General features: G+C 34.8%; 1 long non-coding RNA gene across 6 annotated transcripts in view; it reads right to left on the bottom strand.

Moving 5' to 3' along the window:
* LOC144295735 (uncharacterized) overlaps positions 1-18695 on the bottom strand; it is a 240340-nt gene that overhangs the window by 72224 nt on the left and 149421 nt on the right. For all 6 annotated transcript variants that reach the window (XR_013362825.1, XR_013362826.1, XR_013362824.1 and 3 more), the window contains one exon: positions 12049-12156. This is a non-coding gene — a long non-coding RNA (uncharacterized LOC144295735). The remainder of the gene's footprint in view (positions 1-12048; positions 12157-18695) is intronic.

Here is an 18695-nt window from a genome sequence, read left to right as displayed (position 1 = left end):
TTCTAATTAGTTAACATATACTGTAATATTGGTTACAGGAAGAGAATTTAGTGATTCACCATTTATATATAACATCCAGTGCTCAAGCTCAGCAACTCCATAAAGCATAATAACATTTGTATCAGAGGAGTCCCAGAAGAGAGAAGGAAAAAGGGGCAGGTCTATCTGATGAAATTAGAGCTGAAAACTTCCCTAATCTGGAAAAAAAAATATATCCAAATTCCAGGAGGCACAGAGAACTCCCATTAAAATCAACAAAAGCTAGTCAACACCAAGATATATTGTAGTAAAATCTGCAAAATACAGATAAGGAAAGAATCCTGAAAGCAGCAAGGGAAAAGAAATCCCTAACCTATGAGAGAAGACAAATCTAGTTGGCAGTATATCTCTCCACAGAAACATGATAGGCCAGAAGAGAGTGGCATGATATATTCAGCGTGCTGAATGGGGATAATATGAGGTCAAGAAAACTTTATCCAGCAAAGCTATCATTCAGAAGGAGACATAGTTTTCAAGACAAACAAAAACAAAGACATTTATGACCACTAAACCAGGCTTACAAGACAGAGTAAAGGGGACTTTTGAGTGGAAAGAAAGACCAAAAGCAACAAAGACTAGAAAGGAAAAGAGAAAATCTCCAGAAACAATGACTTTATAGGTAATATAAATGGCTTAATTTCATATCTAACCTATGAACTTTAGTTGAGGAGTAAACAAAAATATTTATTTTAATTTTTTTAAGTTTATTACTTTTTTGTTTTTTGTAATCTCTATGATCAAGAGTCACATACTCTTCTGACTGAGCCAACCAGGCACGTCAAACAAACAGGTTTAAGGCAAAAATAATGGATCCCTATGTTTAAAGAAGAATTAATACCTATTCTTCTCCACTCTTCCGCTCAAAAAATAGAGGAGAGAGTACTTGCAAATTCATCCTATTTGTCCAGTATTTTGCTAATGCAAAACAATGCAAAACCATTGTTTCATTTAACAATGAAAGTAAAAGGATCATTCACTACAATCAAGTGGGTTTTATCTCAGAGATGTAAGCATGGTCCCATATCTATAAATCAATGAATGTCATACATCATATTGACAAAATGAAGGTTAAAAAAACCATTCCATCATCTCAATAAATGCAGAAAAAACATTTGACAAGTTCAATGTTGATAAAAAACTCTCAACAAAGTGGGCTTAGAGGGAGCAAAGTTCAAAATAATAAAGGCTATATATGGCAAACCCACAATTAACATGATGCTCAGTGGTGAAAACTGAAAGCTCTTCCTCTAATATCAGGAACAAGACAAGAAACATAATACCAAAAGTCCTAGATGCATCAATTAGACAAGAAAAACAACTAACAGGCAACCAAATTAGAAAGAAAAGAAATAAAACTTACTACTTGCAGATGACATGATACTATATATAGAAAACCCTGAAGACTTGACCAAAAAAAACTGTAGAACTAATAAATGAATTCAATAAAGTTTCAGGATAAAAATTAATACACGGAAATGTATTTCTATACAGTAATAATGAAGTAGCAAAAAAATAAAGAAATAATTCTATTTATAATTGCATCAAAAAGAATAAATACCTAGGAATATACTTAATCAAGGAGGTGAGAGACCTATACTCTGGAAACTATAAGACACTGATGAAATTGAAGATGATACAAACAAGTGGAAAGAGATATTATACTTATGGACTGGAAACACTAATGCTGTTAAGATGTTCATACTACCCAAGCAATATACAGTTTCAATGAAATTCCTATAAAAATTATCATTAGTATTTTTCCTAGGACTAGAACAAATAGTGCTAAAATTTTTTATGGAACTACAAAAAAAAAAAAAAAAAACCCTGAATAGCTTAAGAAAGTAGAAAAAAAAAACTGAAAGTATCACAATCCCACATTTCATATTTACTATAAAGCCATAGTAATCAAGAGTGTCATGATATATTCAAAGTACTAAATTGGAAAAATCTGCAGCCAAGAATACTCTACCCAGCAAGGCTATCATTCAGAATAGAAAGGGAGATAGTTTCCCAAACAAATAAAAACTAAAGGAGTTTGTGGTCACTAAATCAGCCCTGCAAGAAATATTAAAGGGGACACTTTAATATTGGAAAAGAAAGACCAAAAATGACAGTATGAAGGTAGGAATGCAAAAACATTAAAAATTAATATTTTGGTAAAAAATTAGTCAATGAACTCACAAAATAGAAGAATGTGAAATATGACACCATTTACCTAAAATGTAGGGAGGAGTAAAGAATGGGTTCCAACTTAAATGAACATTAATTCAACATAGGCTGCTATATTATGTTATATAGAAACCTCATGGTAACCACAAATCAAAAACTGCTAATAGATATGCAAAGAATAAAGAGAATGACACCCAAATATATCATTAAAGGAAACCAGAAAATAATAAGAGAGCAAGACAAGGATCAGAGAAAATAACTACTTTCAATGTAAATGGACTAAATACACCAATTAAAAACATAGAGTGACAGAATAGATTTTTAAAAAAGCAAGACTTATCTATATGCTGCTTACAAGAGACTCATTTTACACCTAGAGATAACCTGCATATTGAAAGTGAAGGGATGGAGAAACATTCATCACACAAACAGATGTCAAAAGAAAGTCAGAGTAGCAATACTTATATCAGACAAAGTAGACTTTAAAACAAAGAGTGTAACAAAATACAATGAAGGACAGTATATATATATATATATATATATATATATATATATATATATTAAAGGGGACAATCCAACAAGAAGAAATAATAAAAATTGTAAGTATTTATGCACCTAATATGGGAGCACTCAAACAAATAAAACAGTTAATAACAAACATAAAGGAACTAATCAACAATAATACAATAATAGTAGAGGACTTCAACATCTTACTTACATCAATATAAAGATCATCTAAAAAGAGTATCAATAAGGAAACAATGGCTTTGAATGACACACCGGACCAGATGGGTTTAACAGATACATTCAGAACATTCCATCCTAAAACAGCAGACTACATATTCTTTTCAAGTGTATAGGGAACATTCTCCTGAATAGATCATATATTTGTCCACAAAACAATCCTTGACAAATTCAAGATCAAAGTGCTGCCATGCATCTTTTCTGACCACAATGTTATGAAGCTAGAGGCAAAAAAAAAAAAAAAAAAAAAAAAGAAAAAGAAAAAAAGAAACTAGAGGTCATCCACAAGAACAAATCTGGAAAGATCACAAATGCATGGAAGTTAAATAACATACCACTAAACAATGAATGAGTCAACCAGGAAATAAAGAAGAAATAAAAAAGTACATGGAGACAAATGAAAATGAAAATGCAACATTCCAAAACATTTGGGATGTAGCAAAAGTGGTTCTAAGAGTGAAGTTCATAGCAATTCAGGCCTACCTCAAGAAGCAAGAAACATCTCAAACAATCTAAAAAAAAAAATCTAACTTTATCTCAAAGGAGCTAGAAAAAGAACAACAAACAAAACTTAAAATCAGCAGAAGGAAGGAAATAATAAAGATTGGGTCAGTAACAAATAATATAGAAATTTAAAAAATAGTAGTATAAAAAATAGTAGTACAGATCACTTAAATGAGAAACTACTTTTATGAAAAAAAAAATCAACAAAGCTGATAAAACTCTAGCCAGACTAATCAAAAGAAAGAAAGCATACACAAGAGACAGAATGAACCCAAATATATAAAATCACAAATGAGAGAGGAGAAATATCAACAAACACCACATAAGTACAAATAATTATAAGAGAATATTCTGAAAAACTATATGCCAACAAGTTGGACAACTTAGGAAAAAATGGATACATTCCTAGAAACATATAACCTACCAAAATTGAAACAGGGAGAAACAGAAAATTTGAACAGATCAATAACCAGCAAAGAAATTTAATCAGTAATCAAATACCTCCCAAAAACCAAAAGTCTAGGACCAGTTGGCTTCATTAGGTGAACTCTACCAAACATTTAAAATAGTTAATACCTCCTCTTATCAAATTACTGAGGAAGGAAAAAATAGAATAATAGAAAAGTAAGGAAAGCTTCCAAATTCATTCTATGAAACCAGTATTAACCTGATACCAAAACCAGATAAAGATACCACACACACAAAAAAAAGACAGAGAACTATAGGTCAATATCTCTGATGAATGCAGATGTAAAAATCTTCCACAAAATAGCAGCAAAATCAATCCAACAATACATTTAAAAAATCATTCACCATGACCAAGTGGGATTTATTATTGGGTTGCAAGGGTGGCTCAATATCCACAAATCAATCAACATGATATATCATATAAATAACAGAAAGGAGAAGAACCATATGATCATTTCATTAGACTCAAAAAGCATCTGAGAAAGTACAACATCCATTCATGATAAAAGCCCTCAACAAAGTAGGTTTAGAGGGAACACACCTCAAGATAATAAAGTCCATATATGAAACTTCCCCCCCAGCCCAGCTAATATCATCCTTAATGGGGAAAAACCAAAGCCTTTTATTTCTCCTTATTTGATTGCCATGGCTCAGACTTCTAATCTATGTTGAATAAATGTGGTGAGAGTAGACATCTTTGTATTGTTCCTGATAAAAGGGATCTAAATTGGTAAGGAAGAAGTAAAACTTTCACTATTTGCAGATGACATAATAATATATAGAGAGAACCTGAATGATTACATTAAAAAAAAAAAAAAAAACCCTGCTGGAACTGATAAATGAATTCAGTAAAGTTGCAGGATATAAAATCAATGTAAGGAAATCTGTTGTATTTCTACATGCTAATAATGAAACAACAGAAAGAGAAATTAAGAAAACAACTCCATTTATCATTGCACCCAAAATAATGAGATATCTGAGAATAAACCTAACCTAAGAGGTGTACTCTGAAAACTATAAAACATTGATGAAGGAAATTGAAGAAGACACAAAGGAAATAGAGAATAAAAAGAATAGAAAAAAATAAATAAAATTAAAAGTTGTTTCTTTAAGAACATCAACAAAATTGACTAGCTTAGCCTTTAGGTGGACTAAGAATAAAGGACAGAAAATTTAAATTACTAAAATCAGAAATGAAAGTGAACACATTACTATTAATATCATAGAAATAAATTGGATTATAAAAGAGCACTATGAAAAAGTGTACACTAATATATTAGATTACTAATGGACAAATTAGTAATGGACAAATTCCTAGAAATATAAGACCTACTGAGACTACATCACAAAGAAATAGAAAATCTAAAGAGATCTACAACTAGGAAGGAGACCAAATCAATAACTAAATATCTCCCAAGAAAAGTCTAGATCTGATGGTTTCGCTGGTGAATTCTACCAAACATTTTTTTTTAAAGATTTTGTTTATTCATGAGAGACAGAGAGAGAGAGAGAGAGAGAGGCAGAGAGACAGGCAGAGGGAGAAGCAGGCTCCATGCAGGGTCCCCAGGATCACGCCCCAGGCTGAAGGTGGCGCTAAACTGGTAAGCCACCAGGGCTGCCCTCCATCAAACATTTAAAGAAGAATTAATACCAATTCTTCTCAAACTAGCAGCAAAATCAATCCAACAATTCCAAAAAATTGAAGAAGAAGGCATGCTTCTTAACTCTTTCAATGAGGCCTACATTACAATGATACCAAAGCCAGGTGAAGACAGTACAAGAAAAAAAAAGAAAGCTACAGACCAATATCCCTTATGAATATGTATGCAAAAATAGTCAGCTATATACCAACAAGCTGAATTCAGTAGCATATTATGATTATGCACCATTACCAAGTGATATTTCTTCTTGAAATGCAAGTACAATTCAATATATATATAAAAAAACCTTTATAAAACACCATATTAACAGAATGAAGAAAAGAACCCTGATATGATCATCATCTCAACTGATACAAAAAAATCACTGATAAAATTCAATTCCCTTTTATAATAAAAAACACTAAAAAATGAGGTACAGAAGGAAACTACCTTAACATATAAAAGATACATATGAAAAATTCACAGTGAATATCATAGTCAATGGTGAAAGACTGAAAGTTTTTCCTATAAGATCAGGAAGAGTGCCTTGTCTAACCACATTATTTTACATACTGGAAGTTCTACCCAAAGCAAGGAAGCAAGAAAAAAAAAAAAAAAAGGCATCCAAACTGGAAATTAAGAATTAAATTTTCTCTGCCCACAGATACAATCTTATATGTGGAAAATTCTAAAGATTCCACAAAAAAGAGTTAACACTAATAAGTAGCAGTATATAAAGGCAAAACACAAAAATCAGTCGCATTTCTACATGCTATCAATGAACAATTTGGGATGGAAATTACAAAAACAATTCCAGTTACCACAATTGCAGAAAGAATAAAATACTTTGGAATTAACTAATGAGATGAAAGACTTGTAGAATGAAAACTTCCAAGCATATCTGGAAGAAATTAAAGAAGACATAAATAAATGGAAACACATCCCATGTTCATGGATTAGGAAAACTTAATATTCCTTTTTTTTTTTTTTTTAGATTTTATTTATTCATGAGAAACACAGAGAGAGGCAGAGGCACAGGCAGAGGGAGAAGCAGGCTTCCTGTGGGGAGCCTGATGCAAGACTCGATCCCAGGATTCCAGGATCATCCCCTGAGCCAAAGGCAGATACTCAACCGCTGAGCCACCCAGGTGTCCCAAAAAACTTAATATTCTTAAAATGTTAATATTATTCAAAGCAATCTATCTACATATTCAATGGATCCCTATCAAAATCCCAATGACTTTTTCTTACTTTTTGGCAGAAATGGAAATATGCAGCGTGTAAGTCATATGCAATCTGAAGAGACTTTCAATAACCAAAATAATCTTGAGGGGTGTTTGGGTGCACAGATGTGGAGAAATTGGAATTCTTTTATGTTACTGATAAGAATGTCAAATGGTATAGTTGCTACCAAAAACAGTATGGTAGTTCCCCTCAAAAATTAAAAACAGAACCACCATATGATCTAACAAATCCACTTCTGAATATATACAAAAAGAATTGAAAGCAGTTTCTCAAATATTTATTTGTATATCCATGTTCAAAGTAGCATTATTTATAACAGCTAAATGTGGAAGCAACCCAAGTATTTGTCAATTGATCAATGGATAAGCAAACCGCAGTATATACATACAATGGAATATTATTCAGCCTTAAAAAGGAAGAAAATTCAATATCATATTCAGTGCAATATGATACAATTCACCCACAAATGGGTGAATCTTGAGGACATCACACTAAGTGAAATAAGCCAGTCTCAAAAAGACAAATACTATGTAATTGCGCTTATATGAGGTACTTAGAATAGTCAAAATTACAGAGACAGAAAGCAGGACAGTGTTTGCCAGGGGCTGGGGAATGGGAAGTTATTGTTTAATGATACTAAATTTGTTTCACAAGATTAAAAGATTTATTAGATGGGTGGTCACGACGGTTGTACTACACTAGGAATATATATAATAACACTTTACACTTATAAATGGTTAAAATGGTCAGTTTTATGTATTTTATCACAATAAATTATTGGGGGAAAAAGGTAGTATTTTAAGCTACCTACATTTGCAATCACTTTTATGCAGTAAACAAATACAATTATCAACTTCATTTTCTTAGATGAATAAATTGTTGCCTAAAGAGTTTAAATAGCTTGTTCAAGTTTACGTCTGGGAGTAACAGAGATAAGGTTTAGACCCCGGCAGTCAGAAGAAGAATCCAAGATTTTATTTTATTATGTTATTTTATTTATTTATTTATTTATTTATTTACTTACTTACTTATTTTAAAGATTTTATTTATTTATTCATGAGACACACACACACACACACACACACACAGAGAAAGAGAGAGAGAGAGAGGCAGAGACACAGAGAGAGGGAGAAAACAGGCTCCTTGCAGGGAGCCCAACGTGGGACTCAATCCCGGGTCTCCAGGATCACAGCCCAGGCAGAAGGTGGCGCTAAACCGCTGAGCAACGCCCCCCCCCCCCCCCCCCCCCACCCAGAATCCAAGATTTTAACCACCGATGTGTATTCTCTGTCTTTTAAAATCTATTTTAAGCAGGATAAAGAGATTAATTTCCAAAGAATTAAAAAAGCTATTACTAATAACACATCACCATTAGGACATGATATTGAACTGATTTTGTTCTACCTTTAAGATTTTTTATGTTTTTATTATATGGATAGGCTATTAAGATGTAACAATAAGGAGTTTTGTTTGTTTTGTTTCTGTAGGACATTATTCATAATAAGATCTAACAAGACTAACAAAGTGTATTTTTTGTTTAAAAATACTAGCAGGTTAATGAAATAAAAATTGGTCTCAAATGTTAAGTGCCAGATGTCATAGAATGAAGTACCTCTAATCACATAAAGAATAAAGCTCCAGTAGAGTATCACTATTGCACATAGAATAAAGTACAATACCCTAGTCAACTGTAACATGCATTTTAGCTTTATTTTTAAGTATTCGTCTCTATAAGCCCTTTATTCCTGGCTACTAATAGTTTTAAAGTGCCTGGTACTTTCCTGTTTGTGCTTACATTCACACTACCTCCAAATGAAATTATCTTCCTCTTCATCTTGCCTCTATAACTTTAACTCATTCTTTGAAGAGGAGCTTAAATTCCACCTTGTTGGTACAACCTTTCACCATAAAAACCACTGCTTGAAACTATTTTTTTTCTCCTTCATCTCTGTTGATATTTACTGTCTGCATGAATTTATCATATATTTTGTTGAATTATTAGTATTCAATTTCTTAAATATTTGTGGAATTTCTAGGTACTGTGCCAGACTCTATAGAGAAAAGTCATTAAGGCACAGCTTCTGTCTTCAAAAAGTTCCTTCTCAGTTGATTAATAGCTACTTAACTGACAAATACCTAAGATTCCAAAGTAAATTTTAAAAAGTTAAGTTAAACTTTCAAATATGAAAAACTTTCATAACTTAATGGGAAAAAGAAACATTTATTTTAAAAACAAATTTTAAATTTTAATTAAGAGTAAACACACTTTCCTATAGAATAGAGAAATAGGCCTAAAGTTCTAAAGTTATGCCTGTAAGGTCAATCCTTTCCTCAGAGTGAACAAAAATGGAAAAGCAAAATAGTTGGTACTGGGGCACAAAATTTGAATAGATTATGGTTTCAACAAAATGTCAGTTGAAAAAATAAATTATAGCAACAAAACATATTTATTTTTCTCTTTTGCTAACATTAAAAATAAGATTCATCATCAAAATATGCCACTCTTATTTCTCTAAATTAATACATGCAAAGTCAGCAATAGATGTTTTTCTAGAACTAGTGAGGTTGACAGTTAGTTCATATATAGAAAATAAATTAAGGAGGCTGTCTTACTAGATAAAACATGTTATATTAATATTATAATTTCCAAATATTTAAAAGAGTATGATATAGGTGTATTAATAGACGGCCCGGTGAAAACAAATATAAAATCATATGAATATAGGGATTGTTAAGTGTTTTATCTTGAATCCAGTTGAAAAATACAGGCTTTTCAAAAATGGATTTTATGTAACTACATGGCCATCTGGAAAAAAACTAAAGTTATGTCCATATTGTCTACTTATGAAGATTAAACTCCAAAATTGCAGTGATTTACATGTAAAAAATGAGATTATAACTTCTTTGGGGAAGATGGAATAGATAAACTTTCTCCTATTCCTCTTGCTAAGTGCAACTAAAAACTCTTGACTTTGCATTTGGTTACATTGTAACCAAATGTAAGAAGACTCTGGGATGTGAAAAGGAGAGGCATAACAGCTAGAGATTTGGGCCCAAAGGAATAAAACAGAGGCAAGTTTCATGGATTTTCTTTTTGCCTCATATATTGCAGAGTTGGAGCTAATGTGGTTGGCAACTCAGAAACACTAATGATTGTAAGACAAGAAAAGCCCCAACAAAAGCTGGTCTCTCTAGCCAAACAAAACAACAACAACACACACACACACAAAAAAAAAAAAAAAAAAAAACAGGAAAGGAGGATGCCTAGCAAGACCAGAAACTATTCAGGGCATCTGGGTGGCTCAATTGGTTGAGCATCCAACTCTTGATTTGGGCTTGGGTCATGATCTCAGGGCCATGAGATGGAGTCTGCTTGAGATTGTCTCTCTGCCCCTTCCCCTACTCACTCTCTCCCTAAAATAATTAAAAAAAAAAAATTACTAGCCAAATGCCACAGAAAAATTGGCAGAGACCCACTCTCATCCTTGCCCATGAAGGCAAAGTGAGGAACCCAGACTTCTATCCTTTCCATGCTGTAATGAGGTGCTCCAAGACATCCTCACTGTGGGGTGCCATCAAAGAAAGCTAAGTACGAAGCTGAGATTTTCATACCCAGTATATGGTATGAAGGCCCCCTCAGTCCCATAATATCAGTGGAAACCACTGCAGAGAGACTAGAATTCCATTTTCACACAGAAGTAATGAAACTCCTCCTCTCCCCCACACAGGAAAACTGTTAGAGGCCTAGTACAGAGTGAGGATGTTCACCAAAACCCATTCGCCTGTAATAGAAGTGGAGGCCATGAGGGGAACAGAAACAAGACTCTTAACCTTCTCAGCCAGAGTGACATCAGTGGAGAGGGTTCAGGAAGCACAAGCTCCCAACCCTTGATAGCAGTAGTTAGAAGACTCTCACCCCTTTGTGTGTCAAAAGAAGCCAAATGGGTAACCTCAACTTCTACCCCACCTGGCAGTAATGCAACAGGATCACCTTTCCTCTCTTTTCTTGCCAGAGTGGTATAGAGGGAGTTAGCTAAAATTGAAGGTTGAAAAATACCTAAAATATCATAATATAATATTTAAATATCCAGATTTCAATGGAAATATCACTAGTCTATCATACAAAAATCAGGAAATTTAAACTTGAATTAGGAAAACAAAAAACAAATACATGCAAACAAGATGACAGGAATGTTAGAATTACTTTCCAAAGATTTCTAAAGTTATTATTACAAAAATGTTTCAATGAGCAATTGTGAAAAAATAGAATGAAATAAATAGAAAGTCTTCAAGAAATAAAAAATACTAGATAAAACCAAATAAAAATCTTAAAACTGAAAAATACAAGTAGAGCAAAAAACACAGTGGATGGGCTCAAAAGCAGAGTAAACAGAATGAATCAGTGAATAAAAGAACAATATTAGAAATACCAGAAATTACCCAGTGTTACAACAGAAATAAAATACACTCAAAAAAGAAAAGAGAAGAAAAGATGAACAGAGCTTCAGATCTTTGGATTACAGCACAGGTTCAAACATTTTTTTTTTTTTTTTTGTCATAGGGGTCCCAGAAGAAGCATAGAAAGAGGGTGAAATTCAAAACAGTATTCAAAGAAACACTGGATGAAAACTTCCTAAATTGGCAAAAGACATAAAACTATAGATTCAAGAAGCTGAGCAAATCCAGAATAGGATATACCCAAAGAATTACAGACCAAGATACATTACAGTTAATCTTAGATAAATGACTTCTACTTCTATGGAAAAACTACTTGAATGACCGCAAGTTCTCATTAAACATCATAGAGAATAGAAGCAAGTGACACAACACTTTCCAAATGCTCAAAGAAGAGTGGCTAAAGGAAGTCCTCTAAACAGAAAGGAAATGATAATAGAAAGACTCTTGGTATATCTGGAAGGATGAAAAAATGATAGAAAGAATAAATATAGGGGTAATTTTCTTACTGAGTTTTCTAAATGATATTTTATGGTTAAAACCAAAATTATAGTAATTTCTGGGTAGTTTTAAATGTATGTAGAGGAGATACTTGAGACACATTATATAAATTGGAACAATTAAAAGGGTGTAAAAAGAGGTAGGGATTCTAAGTGCATTCTAACTGGTAAATGTCAACAGTAGTAGACTGCTATTTTAACAGTACCCAGGATTTGTTTTCATCAGGTATGGTAAGACACATAGGCATCAACAGGACTGCCATGAAAGAAGTTTTTATACTTACAGATCCCTAGAAACAGGAGGCTTGGCACATTATGCAGGGCGACATGGGGAAGACCTATGGTTGGTCAGGAGGCAGAGAAAATGTGGGCAAGAGCCTTTATTGTGGTTTCTGTAGGAAAAGCAAAGCAAAGAAGCATAAGACAGCAGGCATGGTATTCACTACTTTGAATAATTTCAGTGAGTTCTGGGGTGTAGGAGCTGTCTTGAACTGTATGGTATCCTGCCCTGGGGTGGCTAGGACAGGTGGATAGTAGTCTAGAGTTAGATAAAGGAGGTGATGGAAGGTTTGGCTCTGGATTGGTTAGTTTGCATATGAAAGGCACATCTACAGGTGAAACATTTGCTTTCTTTAAGAATTAGCAAGCCCTGGCAGAGGCAGTCCTTCCAAGATCAGCAAGACCCCAAGACGTCAAAGCATCAAACATAAAAACTAGGAAACTACAACTTTGGTTTACATGTGTATGTGTATATATGAATATATAACATGTATTATGCATTACATGTTAGTATATATAATTGAATATATAATTGTATATATAATTGAATATTTAATTATAATTGTATATATAATTGAATAACTCAGGCAAGAACTAAAAAAAAGAAACTGGTACAGATAGATTTACTCAAAATCATTATAAAATATCAAAATGTAATTCTAAAAATATTTTCAAGTTACCAAAAGGAAGACAGGGAAAAGAAAAGAAAGAAAGAAAAAATGGAGGAAAAAGGAATAAAATAAAATGGGAAGAAATATCCAGTTTCAGCTCCAACATGCAAATTACTTAAAAGTCATCATATCCAGGCTTACAAACAAAGAAAGAAAAGTCAGCAAACTGAAAATCAACAACTTTGTAAAGAACTGAGGTCACAGGGAAAACTGACACCTTGAAATATGGAGAAACAGATCAATCTAGAGTCAAAGATTTGCTCAATAGGAGGTAGGTCGGAAGCAGAGACAGTACTCTTGATAGACAAAGACTAAGGCAACTGTTTTAAATGTACTCAAAGAACTAAAGGAAGCAACACAAAGAGCTAATGGAATCCAGGGGATCAATGCACAAATAAATAGAAATTATCAATGAAGAGAGAGAAATTATAAATAGGAACCAACCAAAAATTCTTGAGCTGAAAAGTACAATTATTGATATGAAAACTCACTAGAGGATTTCAACAGCAGGTGTGAGCAGGCAAAAAAATAATCAGCAAACAAAGATAAGTCAATTTAAATCTCCCAGTCTAGGAGAGTTCTGATCCAAGATGACTACTTACATAGATCCTGAGCTCATCTCCTCCGTAGACACACCAAATCTACACTAGCTGAATATACATTTCTCCTGAAGAAAAACTGAAGGCTGACTAAACAGATTCTGCACAACAAAAGATAAAGGCAAGAAAAAGACAAAGTAACAAAGAGAACCTCCAACCTAGATGCAGTGACCTGCAGTGGGGAGGGACAATACCAAGGAACCATAAGCATATTTGTCTGCCCTGGAGCACAGGGAAAAAAAAAAAAAGCCTCAGTTCAAAAGAGTAACTAGAATATAAAGAAATTAGCCGTAGAACCCTGCCAAACAGTGGAGTTACTGCTGGAATTCTCTCTGGATCAGAAAGGCTAACAAGTACCATCATTTCTGTTCCCCCTCCACTTTGATGTCTTGGACTTGAGCAGAATCTGAGCACCCTAACTGGCTTACCACCTCAGTGAATCCTAGGTCTGTAGATTACACCAGCCCCAGACATCCCACCAAGGTGGTTGCAGGGTAGTGTACACTGAGAAAATCATGGTCAGCGCTCACTACAGGTCCAGCTGCCATGCCAAATTGACACAAACACAAAGCACCCTGGAACATTCCAGGCCTGCACCAATTTAGCTCCTGATGACCTGCTAGGACACCCCTAGGGAAGAGTGCTCCAGAACTTCCCAGCTTATACCTGCTTTGGCTGGAGCCACACCCCACCAGGGTGTCCCCTACACATAATGTCATAGGAATCTCTGGCTCATACCTTCCTTGACTCCAGACACCCTACCAGGAGACCCCCTGTGCTGAGCACCTTGGGATATTCCAGTTTGTACTTACCTCAGCTTCAGCTGTCCTGTCCTTCTACCGTTTGTGTGAAGGGCCCCAGGACATTCCAACTTGCACCCATTTCAGCTTTAGCTGTCCTATCAGGGCATCCTCTGTGCAGAGAGCCCTGGGATTGCCCCAGCTTATGCCCACCTCAGCTACAATTGTCCTGCTAGGGTTATCCCTACTCAGAGAAGCCCAGGAACCCCAGCCTGTGCCCCACCTTGGCTCCAGCCACCTGCAAGGGCACCCTCTGTGTAGAGAGTCCCAGAACATTCCAGATTATACCCACTTAGCTTCTGCAGTCCTTCCAGGGTGTCTTTGCACATAGAGCCCTGAAAGCCCCCCAGCTTATACTCACTTTGGGTGTCCTGCCAGGACATCCTCTGCATGGAAAGCCACTGAATTGCTCTGGCCAATGCACACTTCAGCTCCAGCCATCCCACTAGGGCAGCTCCAGGTCGGAGTGCCCCATTTAACCCACAATTCCAGCCAGCCAAAGTCACCAAGCACATACAGCCTACACAAGGGATGACCATATGAAAGACTATTGCTTCACGCTTGGGAGAATTATTGTTCCACCTAATTTATAGAAACAAAGATAGAAAGTCAAGCAAAATGGGGAAAAGAGGAATATGTTCCAAATGAAAGAACAAAACAAAACCCGGGGTGAGGACCCAACTAAATGAATGGAGATCTAGCACTGATAAAGAGTTTAAAGCAATGATTGTAAAGATGCACACCAGACTGGAGAGTAGATGAGGAACTCTACTTCAACAAAGAGGTAGAAAATATAAGTCAGAGTTGAAGACTACAATAAATAAAATAAAAAATACACTAGAAGGAATCAACAGATTAATGGATGCAGAAGAATGGATCAACGATCTGGAAGACAGGGTAATAGGAAGCACTCAAACTGAAAAAACAAAAAGGAAAAGAAATTTAAAAACTTAAGATAGATTATGGGATCTCTTGGACAACATTAAGCAAACAAACATTTGCATTATAGGGGTCCCAGAAGGAGAAAAGAGAGAAAGGGGCAGAAATATATTTGAAGAAATAATTGCTAAAAGCTTCCTTAAACTGGGGAAGGAAATAGACATCCAGGATCAGGAAGCAAAGAAGTTCCAAACAAGATAAACATGGTGAGGTTCACATCACAACATAAAATAATGAAAATGTCAAAGTTTAAAAGTAAAGAGAGAATTTTTAAACCAGCAAGAGAGAAGCCAAAATTTACATACAAGGGAAATCCCTCAAGCTATCAGCTAATTTTTAAGCAGAAATTTGGAGGCCAAAAGGGAGTGGCATGATATATTCAAAGTGCTGAATGAAGAAACTTTGTGGTGCAGGGGTCTTGGGTGATTGCAGAACTGGGTCTGCACTGGGAAAGGGAAGTGGAGGCTCATGTTAGCAAACAAATCAAACCATACCTAGTTAAAGGTCCAAACCCCAATGAAAGCAAAGAGGAACTCTGAAGAGGACTAGCTTGTGGGAAATAGCAGCCAGAAGCCAACAGTAGAGTGCACATAGCATACACCAGAGATATTTCCTGAAGTGCGAGGCCCTGGACAGTGTAGGACCCCTTTCTTAATATAGCATTAATCTCAGGAACAGGAAACAAACAGGCTTTCATTAACAGCCAAAAGAAACCTAGACAAAATGACAAGATGGAAGGATTCTCCCCAAAAGAAAGATAAAGAAGAAATCATAGCTAGGAATTTGCTCAAAACAGATTTAAGCAATATATCTGTGAAAGAATTTAGAACAATCATAAGAATACTAGCTGGGTTTGGAAAAAGCATAGAAGACACCAGAGAAACACTGCAGGATAGAATACCCAAAAACTAGTCAGGCCAAAAAAAAAAAAAAATGTGCTATAACTGAGATCCAAAACTGACTGGAAGTAATCACCATGAATATGCAAGAAACAGGGGAACAAATAGGTGATATAGAAGTTAAAATTATGGGGGCACCTGGGTGGCTCAGTTGGTTTGGCATCTACCTTTGTCTCATGTCATGATCCCAGGGTCCTGGAATCAAGCTCCACATGGCCTTCCTGCTCAGCCAGGAGCCTGCTTCTCCTTCTTCCTCTGCCCTATCCTCCGACTCCTGTTCTTGCTTGCTCTGCTCTTTCTCAAGTACACAAATTTTTTAAAAATCTTAAAAAAACAAAACAAAACAAGAGAGGGCAACCCCAGTGGCTTAGTGGTTTAGCGCCGCCTTCAGCCTAGGGTGTGTTCCTGGAGACCCGGGATCGAGTTCCATGTCGGGCTCCCTGTGTGGAGCCTGCTTCTCCTTCTGCCTGTCTCTGCCTCTCTGTGTGTGTGTGTCTGTCATGAATAAATAAATAAAATGTTTAAAAAAATAAAGAAGATAAAATTATGGAAAATAATGAAGCTGAAAAGAAGAGATAAAGAAAACTATTAGATTATAAATATAGACTTAAGGAGCTCAACAATTCCATAAAGTGCAATAATATCCATATCATAGGAGTCTCAGAAGAGTGGGGAAAAAGAGCAGAAGATTTATTTGAACAAATTATAGTTGAGAACTTCCCTAATCTAGGGAAGGAAACAGGCATTCGAGTCTAAGAGGCAAGGAGAACTCCCCTCAAAATCAACAAAAACAGGTCAACACAAAACATATCAAAGAGAAATTGCTAAATACAAAGATAAAAAGAGAATTCTAAAAGTTGCTAGGGACAAACCTACAAGGGTAGATGCATAAGGATAACAGCAGACTTATCCACAAAAACTTAGTAGGCCATAAGAGAATGGCATGATATATTTAACATGCTAAATGGGAAAAATATGCAGCCAAGAATACTTTATCCAGCAAGGCTGTCATTCAGAATAGAGGAGAGATAAAGAATTTCTAAGATAGGCAAAAATTAAGGAGTTCACAAACACTAAACCAGCTCTGCAAGTAATATTGAAGGGGATTCTTTGAGTGGGAAAGAAAGACCAAAAGCAAAAAAGACTATGGTAAAAAGCCAAGACCCATGAATTTGCTGCTTACCAGAGACTCATTTTAGATCCAAAGACACCTTCAGATTGAAATTTGAAGGAGTGAAGAACCATTTATCATGCTAATGACATCAAAAGAAAGGTGGGTAGCCATACTTTTATCAGACAAACAAGATTTTAAACCAAAGACTGTTACAAGAGATGAGGAAGGGCACTATTTCATAATAAAGGAGGCTATCCAACAAGAAGATCTAACAACTGTAAATATTTATGCCCCCAACTTGGGTGCAGCCAGATATATGAATAGATTAATAACAAACTTAAAGAAACTCATTGATAATAATATAATAGCAGTAGGATATTTTAATATCCAACTTACAGCAATGGATAGATCATCTAACAAAAGATGAACAAGGAAACAGTGGCTTTGAATGATACACTGGACCAGATGGACTTAACAGATATATTCAGAGTAGTTCATCCTAAAGTAGCAGAATGCACATGAAACATTCTCCAGAATAGATCACATATTGGGTCATAAATTAGGCCTCAACCAGTACAAAAAGATTGAGATCATACCATTCATATTTTTAGACCACAACACTACGAAACTTAAAGTCAACCACAAGAAAAAATTTGGAAAGACCACAAATACATGGAGGGTAAAGAACATCCTACTAAGGAATGGTTAACTAGGAGATTTAAAAAGAAAAAAAATACATGGAAGCAAATGAAAATGAAAATATGACAGTCTCAAATCTTTGGGATGCAGAAAAGGCAGTCATAAGACTTGACTTATACAATTGAAGACACAATTGTATATTGCAATACAGGCCTTCTTCAAGAAGCAAGAAAAGTCTCAAATATACAATCTAACCTTATACCTAAAGGAGCCAAAAAAGAACATCAAATAAACCTAAATCCAGCAAAGAAGGGAAATAATAAGTATTAGAGCAGAAGTAAATAAAAACAATAGAACATATCAACAAAACTAGAAGCTGGTTCTTTGAAAGAATTAGCAAAATTGATAAACCCCTAGCCAGACTTATTAAAAAGAAAAGAGAAAGGACCCATATAAATAAAATCATGAATGAAAGAGAGATCACAACCGACACCACAGAAATGCAAACAATTATAAGAGAATATTATGAAAAACTATATGCCAACAAATTGGGCAATCTGGAAGAAATGGATAAATTCCTAGAAACAGGAAAGCTATCAAAACTGAAACAGGAAGAAACAAAACTTGAACAGATCTATAACTAACAAACAAATTGAATCAGTAATCAAAGATCTCCCAACAAACAGGAGTCCAGGGCTGGATGGCTTCCCAGGGGAATTCTACTAAATGTTTAAAGAAGAATTAATACAATACCTACTCTTCTGAAGCTGTTCCAAAAAAAAAGAAATGGAACGAAATCTTCCAAACTCATTCTGTGAAGCCAACATTATACTGATTCCAAAACCAAACAAAGACCCCACTAAAAAAGAATTATAGACCAATATCCCTGATCAACATGGATGAAAAAATTTTCAGAAGATAGTAGCAAATAAAATCCAACAGTATATTAAAAAAATAGTTTACCACAACCAAGTGGGATTTATTTCTGGGC

The sequence above is a fragment of the Canis aureus genome, chromosome 24, assembly GCF_053574225.1.
Source record: "Canis aureus isolate CA01 chromosome 24, VMU_Caureus_v.1.0, whole genome shotgun sequence".
NCBI lineage: Eukaryota > Metazoa > Chordata > Mammalia > Carnivora > Canidae > Canis > Canis aureus.
Note: the sequence above shows the minus strand (reverse complement) of the source record. Positions and strands in the feature narration are given on the sequence as shown.